This window comes from Protopterus annectens, chromosome 10.part0 (assembly GCF_019279795.1).
Source record: "Protopterus annectens isolate FY-2018-M chromosome 10.part0, PAN1.0, whole genome shotgun sequence".
Classification (NCBI taxonomy): Eukaryota; Metazoa; Chordata; order Ceratodontiformes; family Protopteridae; genus Protopterus; species Protopterus annectens.
Window position 1 is genome coordinate 940,640,896 of NC_056744.1, and position 14,432 is coordinate 940,655,327.

General features: G+C 38.1%; 1 protein-coding gene across 4 annotated transcripts in view; it reads right to left on the bottom strand.

Moving 5' to 3' along the window:
• LOC122813408 (interferon-induced protein 44-like) overlaps nt 1–14,106 on the bottom strand; it is a 708,358-nt gene extending 694,252 nt beyond the window's left edge. For 2 of the 4 annotated variants that reach the window (XM_044085719.1, XM_044085718.1), the window contains exon 1: nt 13,978–14,105. The gene's annotated coding sequence lies outside the window, so the exon portion shown is untranslated. Of the gene's footprint in view, nt 1–12,012; nt 12,108–13,977 lie in introns of all 4 variants that reach the window. The other 2 variants (XM_044085716.1, XM_044085717.1) reach the window with 2 other exon arrangements.
• Between the last annotated feature and the right edge of the window lie 326 nt (nt 14,107–14,432).

The window sequence follows — 14,432 nt, forward strand, 5'->3', positions numbered from 1 at the left end:
AACGTCCTAATGACAGAGGTTCAAAATTACTTGATTCTATGCTGATACATAGCCAAAAATCAGATGTTAAAAAATCTACTGCAGAAAATATCAGCTGTTAAAATATGTATATATATATATATATATATATATATAGATATAGATATGTATATATATATATATAGATAGATATAGAATATATATATATATATATATATATATATATAGTGACAGTATTCATAGTCTCAAAGAATTAATAAAATATAAAATAATGCCAAATAGCAAGTTATATGATTGAAATAACCCACCCAGTGCATATTTTCCTTCTATCATAATTTATCCAATCACTGTTCAAAGACCATTACAGTCAATCGATCAAATGAAAATAGTAAGTCAAATAGAAATAGTAAACCCGGTAAAGATATTGGCCCATCCAACCTTATCAAGATGAAACAACCTTCCTTTGTAATTTTCTTCCTTTCACAACCAGTTTTATGGAGATATTGGCATTTAAACCAGGAGGTATGTAAGCTTGCAGGGCAGCTATCCAGTTCATTTCACATACTTCTGTGTTGAGCATCGTATCCCGTATTTGCCTCCTACAAAAATGTAAAAATTTTTGTTTGTTTTTATTTGTTTTATTATAATTTCAGAATTTCAAAACTTTGATTTTATGCTCTTTGCAGTAGTAGATATATATACATATATACACACATATACACACACACACACACACACACACACACACACACACACACACACACACACACACACACACACACTTCTATAGGTCGATGTTTCTTGATCGATCGAGACCCATTAAAAGCGAAAGTGCACTACATCGAAAGTGCACTTTTGCAAAAGCCCCCCTGCACTGCCCAGAGTCAAAGGATATATTTCCTTATCCCCACTGTAATGCGCTTCGGAGAACCGGCTTTTGTGATAGTGCACTTTCGATTTAGTGCACTTTTGCTTAAATGGGTTCAATCTTCTGGTTGTTGAGAAAGTGTGTTTTCAACAATCAGGAGTAGACCCATAGATATATATATATATATATATATATATATATATATATATATATATAGAGAGAGAGAGAGAGAGTCTATATTATATTTTTGAGAGTTTCAAACATCGAACACCGTATGGTTGACACCATATGAGCAATGTTTGAAATTTCGAAAATATAATAAAAAAATAAAAATAAAAAAACTATACTTACCTAAATTCTGTAGGCAGGGAGCAAGCCCCCCTGCGCCCCACACACCCCCGCTATTTAAATATATTCCTACTCCAAGACTGCACTGCACTGAAGTAAAGGGAAGATATTCTCTACAGCGATTTCCGTGTTACGCGTGTGACGTTTCGACCAATCAGGTTCGCTCAATACTCATTCACCATTTACAATTTTCGATCACGCGATAGAAACCATATATATATATATATATATATATATATATATATATATATATATACATACATGCAGACACACATACACACACACACATATATCTACCATCTACCTAAATATATCATATATATATATATATATATATATATATATATATATATATATATATATATGTGTGTGTCATTTCAGTTCATAGGGTGACAGTGTCAGACTACACACCTATAAAATTTAAAATCTGCTATGAAAGTAAAATTCTATTGCAATAAACTCTTCGTGCTTTCTAGCATTTCTTTTGACGTGGAAGCCAATTAAAGACTGGGCAGATTAAAATTTTACTGAAATGTTACTAGATTTGGACCTAAGCAGGAAAGCGCTAACAAAATAATCAGAAAATTATAAACCAAAGATTAAACATGTGGTCAGGATGAAGGCAAATGAGATATGGACTAGTAGTCAAAATGGGTATCTTGATGGCTCAAAAAAGTAAGGTTTACACAGAAGCAAAAAGGAATAAGTAGGACATGACAGGTTGAAGAGAAGTTGGCAAAGCTAAAATGTCTACGCAAGAGTACTCAAAAAATATGAATTAAAACAGCAATGATTTTAAAACAAGTACTTTTTGACAATAATCCCAGAGTAACCAAATTGTTGTCTCAACATCTTAGGCAACAAAAAGGTAAAACAGTGATGACCAAAATCAGGAATATTGAGAATGGTAGGATAGAAACAGACTAAGGAAAACTGTGACTATAATGGTAAATTATTGCAGTATACTATACAGACATGATACAGAGGCTTGCAGCAACAGGCGGGAATGATAAAATATTTCAGACACCTGCAAATTCCTCAGTTAACAGAAATAGAAAGAGGCATATTCACATTAAAAATAAAGGAAACTGAAATTAATAAGCAGTGGGAAACATGAATACAGGAAAAAACATTATAGTGATACAATACCAATTGCAGTGTGGAAAAAAAGAATGAACAAGGGATAATAAAAGTTACGCTAGTTCTTTTTAACTATATTTTTGGTAGTATTTACAGCAAAGAATGGGAAGGATCATCTTGATCAGAATCACAAATACCCTTTTGAATTCTGAATCATGACTACAAAGTGTATACGGCAATTTTGGCAAAAAGAATGGGAAAGGTACTGCAGAGAATAGCCTTACTTCAGTGTGGATTTACTGAAGGTCGGCAAACATCTGACAATATTAAAGGTAAACCTTACAATTTAAAAGGATGCATTGAACAATAACAACATATTAATGTTAATGGATTTGGTTGCCGCAAAAAGCATTTGACGCAGTGAGCTGGGAATTTATAAAAAGTTGTTTTCAGCAAAACAGGGATAATATCAATATTCAATATCTGGACAGCAGCAGAAGCTAGGGTGAACTGTGGTGGTAAGCTGTCTAAAGCATTTAGCCTTAACACAGGAGCTAAGCAGTGGTGTACACTTTTACCATTACTCTTTGCTTTATATTTACAGCCAATAAATCAAAGACATAAAACAAGTAAGCATAATTGGAGATAGATGGTGAAATACCAATAACAAAATAGCCCTTTTTACGCACAACATAATATTATACATTGCTAATCCAGAACATGAACATGATATAAAATTACGTCTGATAAATTGAATTGTTTTAATATTACAGCAGCATATAAAGTAAAAGCAAAACAAAACAAATGCAATACAATGAATATTGCCCCAACACATGACTTAGTAGACAGCTTCCCCTTTTTGTAGGGTCATGACAAATGAGATACTTGGGAATTTGGCTGAAACTGGATGGTGGGCAAGCAATTAAATAAATTTGGGAAGAAATTACCCTAAAGAGTATACATATAAGACTATGGGAATTATTTATAGGTTCATAGGTAGGTATTAGGCTATCGGCCCTAGGGCCCATACAAGCCTAGCCAAAAAATGTACCCTGGCTTTCGCCACCCAAGAAAATTATCTTCCTGTGCCCCTGTCGAGCAGAGCCACAGCAGTGATCCCCGGGGTGAATTTCCCATTTCCCATCCAATCATCAAGATTTTTCTTGAAGAGTGCTACTGAGGAGCTCTGTTTGACATAGATAGGTAGTCTGTTCCAGAGTATGGGAAGTCTCTGGGACAGGAATCTATCCCTCCAGCATGTTCTGTTTATTGTGGTGAAAAGGTTTAGGTCCCTAGAGCATGTAGCTCGGAGGGATTTGGATTTCTTTAAGTGGAGCATGTCCAACAGCTCTGGGTTTGACATAGCTTTGTATGTTAGGCAGAGATCACCACTGAGTAGGCGTTATGCGATGGAGTAAAGCTGTAGTTTTTTGAGACGGTCTGCAGAGGGCATCTGTTTGAGGCCAGTAATCCTCTTTGTGAGGTATTTCTGTGGTCTTTCCAGTTGTTGTAGATGTCTTGTGAGGTACATACCAAAACGGGCATTGTACTCTATAATGGGTCTAGTGAGTGATGAGTAGAGGGGAACAATGACCTCTTTTTTTCTGGATGAGAATCCTTTTGTGATGAGATGAGCCACGTAGAAGGATTTCCTGATCACTGTGGCGATGTGATTATCAAAGGAGAGACTACTGTCCACTTGTGTCCCAAGGTCTCTCACGTTTTTGACATTAAGTAGACTACCAGCTATGTGGTAGTTCATGGGTACAGAGTTTTTACCAAAGGGGATGACAATACACTTTTTGGCACTGAGCTTCAGGCCATGGCTTTGACACCAGGTATCTGTCTCAGTGAGGCCCTTTTGTAGTTTGTCCACATCGTTAGGAGTTTCGATTATGGCTCCTAGTTTGCAGATGACCTGCACTTCAGAGAAGTAGATACCAAACAGGACAGGACCCAGGACTGAACCCTGTGGTACTCCACTTGTCACTGGTCTGATGCCGGATTTGGAATCCGCTACTTTCACGGTGTGGGTTCTGTCCGTGAGCCAGTTGGCAACCCATCTTGTGACATAGGGATTTATACCTAGTTTAGTGAGCTTATCTATAATTCCAGAGTGGGGGATGGTGTTGAAAGCCTTGGCGAGATCTAGATAAGCTGTGTGAACCATTTTACCCTCATCTATGGCTTTGGTGACTGCTTCAAAGAAGTCAATCAGGTTTAGGAGACATGATCTGCCTTTTACAAATCCAAACTGGGTAGGGTCCAGAGTTTGGAGATTACCAATGTCTTTGTTTATGAGTTCCACGATGATACGTTCCATGGCCTTGCAGACCAGGCTCATCAGGCTAATGGGGCGGTAGTTCCTGGGGTCTGTAGTGGCTCCCCCTTTGTGGAGTGGGATAACCATTGCAGTGTGCCATTCAGTGGGTACAAAGCCTGAGGTGAGGCTATGATTGAACATGGTACTTAGGTAGGGTGCCAGTTCATTCTGTAGTTTGTGTAGAATGCAGCCTGGGATATTGTCAGGTCCCATGGATGCTGTGTTCTTGGCTTTGGAGAGTGTGTTTTTTACCTGTGCAGCCATGATTATAGGAACTTTGCATTCTTCCGGTACAGAGATGGGCCCTCTAGGGGGTGAGAGGGGGGTCAAGTTAGCACTGAACCTATCTGCTTGGATGTTGGCAATATCAGTTGGTTCTGTATATTTAGTGCCATTGTGCTGTAACTCAGAGCAGATCTGAGTGTTCCCATTTAGATTCTTGACATAGCTGTAGAATGCTTTGTGGCTGTCTTTAGAGTCAGTGGCAATTTTGTTTCCTAACTAGCTTTGGAGGATTTTATGAGGGATCTCAGCTTCTTACTGAGGTTGACCAGGGAGTTCCTCCAGTCATGGGATTTTATTCTTTTTTGCAACAGTTTCTTTCTTCTGTTGTAGAGTTTGTTTATGGCAGAGAACCACCAGATTGGCTTCCGTTTTTTGGAGGATAACATCTTGGTTCTATTAGGGATAGCATGATCCATGCACTCCCGTAAGTGCTTATAAAGTGCATTTGTGTAGGATTCGGCAGTCATACCTCTATTGTCCGTCTGCATGGGTGTCATGAAGTTTGCCACTTCTGTCTTAAGAAGTGTGAAGCTGGCTTTGGAGAAGCTTTTTACGATGGTTTCCCTAATTGGGGCTGGGGGTGGGATGTGGATGTCTAGGCTGATTAGCTTGTGGTCAGATCTGGCCAACGAGGAATTGACTTCTGGTGTGGAACACTGGTTTCCCATGTTGGTAATGACCAGGTCTAGGATATTGCTGCCCCTGGTGGGGGGTGTGAATAAGTCGATCCAAGGCATTGGAATTTATGAATTCTAGAAAACGTTGAGCAAAAGAGTTGGTACATGAGTAGTTTTCCCAGTTAATGGTGGGATAGTTGAAATCGTCCATTATTAGGGTGTTGGGTTGTACCCGAATACTTTCCAGTGTATCAAGAAATGAGGAGTGTGAACCCTGGGGCATGGTGGGGGGTCTGTAGCAAGCTACAATTTGGATTGCTGTCTTGCCCAGAGTTAGTTGCACTTGGATAATCTCGGATGCATTATGCTGTGCAAGTAGCCTGGAGGTGTGGATATCCGTAATGAATATGGACACGCCTCCGGCATTAGTGCTTCTTTCTGGGTTAGGTGGCCGAAAGATGTGGTATGACTTGAAGCCTGGTAATGCAGGGATGCTCTCTGGAACTTTGAACCAGGTCTCTGTCACTGCACAGATGTCAATGTTCTCCATTTTAAGGAGTGCCTCGAGTGAGTGCATTTTGAGGTTTAGACTTCTAGCATTGAGTAGCATTACCCTCAGATTTTGCTTCCTTGCACCTGTTACGGTGGTGAATTTGTCATTTTAACCTTGCCTAAAAAAGCCACTACAGGGGTGGCAAGAGCCTTAGCCAGTATCTGGAATCCTAAGGGCGACAGGTGCAGGCCATCTCTGGCAAAGCATCGTGGACTGTTGATCATGTCATCCCAGGCAGACAAATACTGGATCCCCTTAGAATGACACCAGAAGCTTAGCCAATTGTTGGAGTCAATCATTTTGTCCTTGTACTGTGGTATCATTCTGGGTGATGGCATGATGCTACTCAGGATTAGGGTCATACCTCCCTGGGATACAAGATCGGAGAGCTCCTCCATGTCTCTTTTCATGTAGTCCAGGGAGGTACGTCTCAGGTTATTCACACCAACGTGGACAATGACAGTGTCATATTTGTATTTATTGTGGAGTGACTTGAGTGCATGCATTATGTGGCGGATCCTGGCACCTGACAGGCAGCTGACAGTAACTTTCTCCTTGTTTAGTCTAGTGAGTGGAACATCAGTGTGCCTGACTATAGAGTCACCTATGACTAGAGTGTTAGGTACGTTGTTATGCCTTATGGGCTGTGGTTGAGTGGCACACTGAGTTTGTGGGCTATGTGTCATTTGGGTTGTGTTGGGGGTGGAGTTTGCTTGCGTTTATGCTTTGGATGTCCCTGATGCTTGGGCAGGTTTTTATTGAGAGCCTCCGCGAATGTAGGTTTGTGTTTTGTGTTTCTATGTGTGTGTTTTGGTGGTGTAGGTTTTGAGGGACTATGTGATGAGTGTGGTGTGGTGCAAGTGTTTACCTTCTCCTCTTGACTGTCTAGTCCAGTCTTGGGTGGAGAGAGCTTTGCTTCCAGTTTGGCTATATAAGTGCATCTCTCACAGGTTGTAATGTTGGGTGGTAGGAGGAGAGGGTTGTCTGTGTACATGAGGCAATTGCTGCATTGCCCCAAGATGCCCAGATTCATCAGGGGGACAGGAGAAATCACTGGGAGCTGACCCTTAGACATGCCTCGATAAGGGCTTATTTATTAAGTACTAAAAACTGCTTTCCAATAGACAAGTGAGGAAAGTTGAGTGCTGCAGTAATTTGCAGCTTATGTAGTGCTTACAATGAGTTCTGAACAAGTGCTGAGTTCAAATAAACAGATTTGAGTGCTGAAACTAGAAAACTGGCTAGTTATAAGAAACAAAACTAAGCTAGAAGGCTTCCCTCCAACACAGAAGGGCTTTGGGGCTCAGAAGCCTACAAACAGTCTAGACCACTTAACAGGAAAGGCAGGAAACAAGCTTAAAACTTTTTTTTGTTCTCTTTACCAGATGCTCTCTTTGTACACAGTAGGAGTGCCTGAAATCAGAATATGATCTCACTGCACTCAGTTGAGTGAGCAAATGAGATGGGCCCAGAAGGAGTATCCAAACACAAATTTACAAGAGGGGCGGGCAGTTTCAAAGCCACTAAGATTAACACCAAGACAGAAACAGGGAGGGTCAGTGGGAAAACTAACTGAAGAACAGAGTCAAAACTTCCAGTTCAGTTAATAATCATGCAACACAGTTAAATCAATTTAAATACTGTATTATTTGAAAAAAGTGCAGATAAAGGTACTTAAATTCTCTTATATGTCCAGTTGAATACAGCTAGATCTTAGCCGGCCTAAGCTGAGGTTTTTAAGCAGAAAATATTTCAAACTGTACCACTTAAATAGGCAAGGACAGGAAATGAAAGAATGTGGCTACCCCACACCTGCAATTACTAACAAATAATAAAATTCAAGCAAGCACTGACTGAAGAACAGAGTCAAAACTTCCAGTTCAGTTAATAATCATGCAACACATTTAAATCAATTTAAATACTGTATTATTTGAAAAAAGTGCAGATAAAGGTACTTAAATTCTCTTATACGTCCAGTTGAATACAGCTAGATCTTAGCCGGCCAAAGCTGAGGTTTTTAATTTATGGATGTCAGCAATAAGATAGATGTGATTAAGATGATTTTGAGCCCTCTGGTTCTTTATGTTGGCGAAGCTTATAAGTATCAACCAAGAAAGAGAAAAGATGTGGAAGAAATTTGAAAAATGAAAACAAGGAGTTTCACTGAGAAAGCAAAAGACAAAGTTTGCAAAGGGAAAAAATGAAAACTGACAAAAGAACACGGTGGTTTGGGACTTCCAGATTTGGAGGTATACTATAAGGCCACACAACTTAGATTAATATATTTGATTCAGGGCACGGAATATATGTCCATATGGAATCACATGATAGGCACAATGTAAGGTATTGACAGGTTCATAAGTGGGCATTTGGGTAGATCTAGGAAAGGAATGCAAACAGTATTATGTACAGTCTATACACATAAAAGCATTAAGCAAGTCTTTATGCTAAAGGAAGTTAGACTCTGGAAAAACAGACTAACATCAATAAGTTTTACTATATACAGAATAATATCAATAGTTTATGTTATATTTAGTAATAAGAAAAATACAGAAAACAATGTAGTGGATTTTGGAGAAGAGAACAAAGAACTGAGAATTTGGGAGTAGATGATAAAAGGAAATGAGATAATGAAATGAACCTAAATGACGTTTTTAGAATATTGAACTCATATCAACTTGCATACACAGATCATACGGAGGATGGACAGTAACTTTGATAAAAACCACAAATAGCAGATTTTATTAATGAGGCCAGAACACAAATAACAGACCGAAAAAAGAGTAATAAGTACAGCATATAAGACAATACCAGATTCGAGAAAACAATACAGTATAAAGGTACGAACAGCATGGAGCAAACTATTACATAAGAATATCACAGATGATCAGTGAAGGGAAATGTGTCTTAATCCTAGGTGTACAACTAATTTATCAAAATGAAGAATTTTTGCATGGAAGATTTCCTGTAGACAATTGGCATATGTTTCAGATGTAATGGTTCAGAAAAAGGTTCTTGGAATTATATGTTACTAAGTGCTATACTTGGAACGAATTTCACTTCAGTATAGTGATGTTTTTGAAGTAAAATAACATGTACTAAAGAAGTAAAAAGCACTGCTACTTTTTAGTGTTGATAATGGTTAAGAAGGCTACAACTACAAACTGTAAAACCAAAGACAAACTATGAATGAGAGTCGAGAAATATGATTACAGAGACAAAAAAGATGGAACTGATAACTATTAGTGATCACAAATGGAACTCCATAATAAAATAGACAAAAATGAGCTGTATGGGATACTGCAATGGAAAAGGACACGGAACATATAGCTCTTTAATAAAGTAGACTACAGTACAAGGCAAAAAGTCACTGTTCCACTAATTAATATGTGTAATATAGTAAAAATTAAACAAAACGGTTTGTTGTTGATCTCAAATTACAGATTCACTTCTTAATTTTGAAATACCAAAATCCCAAGGTTCAGAATATCGAATTCAGAACTTCGAGATCTTGGCATCTCGAAATTAAGAACCCCCCCCCCAAAAAGCAGTCAACACATCACAAGACATGTTTTTGCAGGGGCAAGCCCCCCTGCACCCCCCACACCCCCACTACTTAAATATACCAACTCAGAGATTGCACTATAACAAGGAAAAGGGAAATCTCCCATTCAGTGCTATATGCCGATCTCCATTCAGGATTTCAAAGTTTTAAAACTTCGATCATATGAATTTCAAAGTCTTACGTTTTGAAATTCTGAAGGGGACCCCAAATTATATGCAAGTAATTAATCTATGAGCTTAGCTGTTTTGTTTAAGGAGCAATATTAAATCACATCTGAGATCAAGATTAGACAGAACAGTTAACTGTGACATTTGGATTTACATACTTAATGCAAGTTACTGAAAGTTGAATGTAAGTTCTGATTGTCTGACATATGGCCAATTTACCTGTACTGTATAAACGTATAATTACAAAATCATTGTAGGAGTAATCAGTTCTGAAATAACAATTCTCCATGCATGGGAATTGTTCAGTATTTAAAAATGAAAATGTGGCAGTTAATAAAGTATTATTAACTATTATTATTAGTAGTAGTATTGTGTAAGAAATGTATGCCACTGTTAGTAACTAATTCATCATAATAAAAATGCATCATGCCTTTGTGTGGGTTATGCTATGATCTACCCACACCTTTTGTGTACTTCAGCCTTAAATTACGCCAGGCATAAGTAAACCCCAGCATAACAGACACTTAACATGTTATACATGGTGTACTTCTACAACAACCACTGAAAAAGTGCCCTGAAAAGGCTAAATATTAAAACCTTAAAGCATGCTTTCCACAGTCATTGTTATGAATAAAAGTTTTAATATTTCAAATCTAGGCAAAAAAAAAAAATCAGATCCCACATCCACCTTACCCTAGATGAAGAAACCCTAAATAAGCTGACATCTTATCCAGACACTTTGGCGATCAGTATTCTCTACATGCATGGCACACAGCACAAGTAAGTGTCAATAATATTCTGGACATTTTTTTGTCTTAGGCCTTGGCACTTTCAGTGGCAGTTTTTTTTTTTTTTTTGAGATATGAAGTGATGGCATTAAATAGAAACATACTATTCTTTAATCAGCAATAGAATAACAAGTTTCTGAAACTTAATTTAGATGCTTCCATCACAAAAACATAACTTGCAATTAAGACAGTTTTCTTAAAAGTGCTTTGATATCGCTTTAGAAACTGAAAAATCTGAGACAGCAGTTTTTCCGATCTGAATCTGATATTTTCACATTTGTTTTCACGGTTTCCTTTACTTCATGACTACATATTGACACCCTGCTAATTTAATGTAAGAACTTATTTATTATCCTTTCCATAAATACTGAAGTAAGCTGTGACTCTGTATTGAGTATACCTTAATGTTGTAAGAAAAAATGCAACAACAGCGAACCTTTATTCTGGAACAGAGAAAAACATTTTTACGTAGATTATGTATATGGTTTGTATATGGTTTGTTCTGCAAATTTTCAAATGCTATTTTTCTAAATTTTCACTGTGCGCAAGTAAAAAATAGTAAATATATGCTCACAGCAAAGAAACAGTGAAGTAAATCACTGTCCTTCACTGATCAATCACATGATCACAGCAATGTAACAATATTACAAATACGAACGTAATTGTGACAACATTAAAGTCAAAATAAACATTTTGCAATGCAGGTTTGTAAATGCAGGCAGCTGTGAGCAGAGCACTGATGCAACAGCTGCCCGCTGTTTTGTTCTCCTATAGCTTGCTGAGTTAACATTCAGCAAAGACTTGATTGAATAAAGACAAGTGGCTGAACCTTCCAATCAAGGGAACTCTTTACAACCCACTTTTTGCAGGGAGGCAAGCCGCCTGCAACCCACAAAATTAATTAAATCACATTTTGCATAAAAACAAGCCGTCCTCAACCCCCATGTGAGGGAAGCAAGCTTCCATACCTCAAAAAAAATACACACACACACACACACACACACACATATATGTATGTGTGTGTAAATAAAACTATATACCAACTTCATAGTCACACGAATACTGAAAGGGAAAAGACCACACACACATGAATGCTATTGGTAGCAGTGAACAAACAAAAGTTGCATGATGAACAGTGATTGTGGTTGTGGAGTACAAAATCTATGAGTTTAAATCAGCAAATTGAATGCTCATCCATTTGGAACTTGTTGCCAAGTAAGTCAGCCTATGTTTTCTAAACTGGCTACCGGGATTTAATATATAAAACCAAATACTTTTAGTGTTTTTCTGTATTTTTCAAAGCGGAACAAACAGTAGCACAGTGTGACAGTTATTAGCCATAGACATACCTCTCAACTTCTTAGAGCAAGAAATCTGGACAAATCCATACATATTGGGGGAACAAAGGCTCAAAAACAGGGACAATTTTTGGTACTTACGTATTATCGCAACCAGATTTTTGCGATAATACGGCTTGCTTCCCGGTGTATGACTGTAACCAGAAATGTATGCAGAATCACACAGGGAATGTTATCTGTAAAAAAAAAAAAAAAACACTCTGTTGAGGTAGGAGTAGTGTAGTACTACAAAAATGACTGCTTGTTTGAACCTATGCCGTTTCCCGACATCATGTCAGTCTTAGTGCTTTTCCAAGTCCTGTTATGTGCGCACGCAACAGAGCAGAACCGCGTCTGCAGCATATATTCCCTTCCCCAGAACTAGCAGCCCAGACGGGGTAAAAAGCAACTGACAGCTCACACACCATTCAAAAAGGGGGAGAAAGGTAACATCTACAGACGTGATTCAGTTATTATTAAACACACAAATCACAGAAAGCAGGGAGTGTGAAATGTTCATGTGAAAATGCAGAAGCGCGAAAGACTGTTTCAGGAAAAGTAAAATCTTACAACCTGCACGTTTGCTACGGGGGACAAAAACATAGAGATAGCCAGTCAAAATCTTTCAGATGACGAAAATAAAATCTGAGTACTGGCGATGAACATAAGGATGGTATATTCCCGATTAACTTAGCCTATATTGCGCTTGTAATCAGGAAGGCAGGATCTACCATGCGCTGCATGCAGCAGTATGTAGTTCACTGGCAAAGTGAGACATGCCAGTCAGGACTCCAAAATTTGGCAGTTAGTCCTCTCCCTGCCTCAAAACCATGTGTGCCACAATTTAACTTACTTACTTACACTCCCTTTTCCAGCTTAATAGACCTGCTGTCTCAGACATGGGACTAAATTCGCAACCGCGAAAATCTGGTTGCGATAATACGCAAGTACCCAATTTTTAAATATTGCTCTTACAAACTTAGAAAGATGACAGCACAGCAGGTTTTCAATTAATTTTCTGAGGAGTAAGAATTCTGAAACTCAAATGTCTATCATTATTTTCTGACTTTAATCTTTAATGACTTGCCAGTGATTTGCCAGAAAACCACAATTTTATAAAAAAACAGACCAAAAATATGAGGCAAAAATCTGGACATTCAGCGAAAATCTGTACAATTGAGAGGTACCCATAGCGCTCAACCTTCCATCCCCAAAATGAGGAACATCAGCCCTCGTATCGTGGAACAAGTGGGCAAAATGGGGAACACATACTAAGTGCTTAGTAAGAACTTCAACTAGGAAGGTCATAGGATGATTAAAACATGCTATTTTTACTTATAAAAAGATCTTTTAATGTATTAACATGATTCATTTCTATTTATCATGGCTATCGGTTAAAAAAATTCCTAACACAGAATGTGTATCAGACCCTTGCAATGTTGAACTTTCAGGAACGTGAACTTTGACCACAAATGAGGTTCGTTCCTAGTAATGAGGTGCACTTGAGAGGTATGGGCACATCACATGACATCTGCGGATGGGGGACCCAGTCGTTTCCAAAGAGCAAAATAAAACAAGCTATTATTAGGTGAAGGCAGTTCTTACAGTTTTTTTTTTTCTTCCATTATTTCCATTTGCTTTGTGCATCTATTACCATACCCCCGCATACACACACACACACACACACACACACACACCTCATTCTACATTTTTAAAACATGCTTATTACACTGCAGTTAAGAGAGGACCGCCATAATTAACAATCAAGCAATCTGTCTGTATATCCATCTGCATGCCTGCCTGTCTAAATAAATTAATAATATTCCACTGTACACATATATACACACTGTACACGTTCTAGGTATCTGTGATTCCTAATCAGAATGTAAGCCGGGTCTAGTGTTCTACAATGGACGCGTGCCAAAGCCCTTTCAGTGAGGAACTCAAGAAAGACCCAAAGCTGAACAACGCTCCTCACGTTATGTACGGAAGTCGGGATTACAACTGTTTATACCAATCTGTTGTACCAGTACCTTTACTTCAATATAAATGTTAAACTGTACTTACCTGTCTAAAAGCTGCAAAAAATACCTACACGGTTCTCGAAACCAAAACTTAGCGACAAAAGTACAGTTACACTTTTGAATGACCTGGATGTCACTGCCCTATTTTTTTCACTATATTGCTTCACGTCGTGGAGGGGTGGAGCGTGAGTAGCCCACGCTGAACTGAGCTACTGTTTCAGTTTCGTTCCTAGACTTTTTCATCCCGTACACGAAGTATGCTGATTGTCCTTAGTGAACATATATCTTACGAAACCAAGATAAATGGCGATATATGTCAAGTTACGCATGAGTGTATCTTGTGCAAAAATGTAAAGCCAATTGGATTATTTTATGTTACTTGCAGTACGTATTCAATTGTTAAAAAGTCTTTAGTTTTCCCATTAAAAGAATGAATTAATTTAACGTTATAACATCATAGCTGCCGTTCTCGTATCTCCAGAACCAGGGACAGATTCA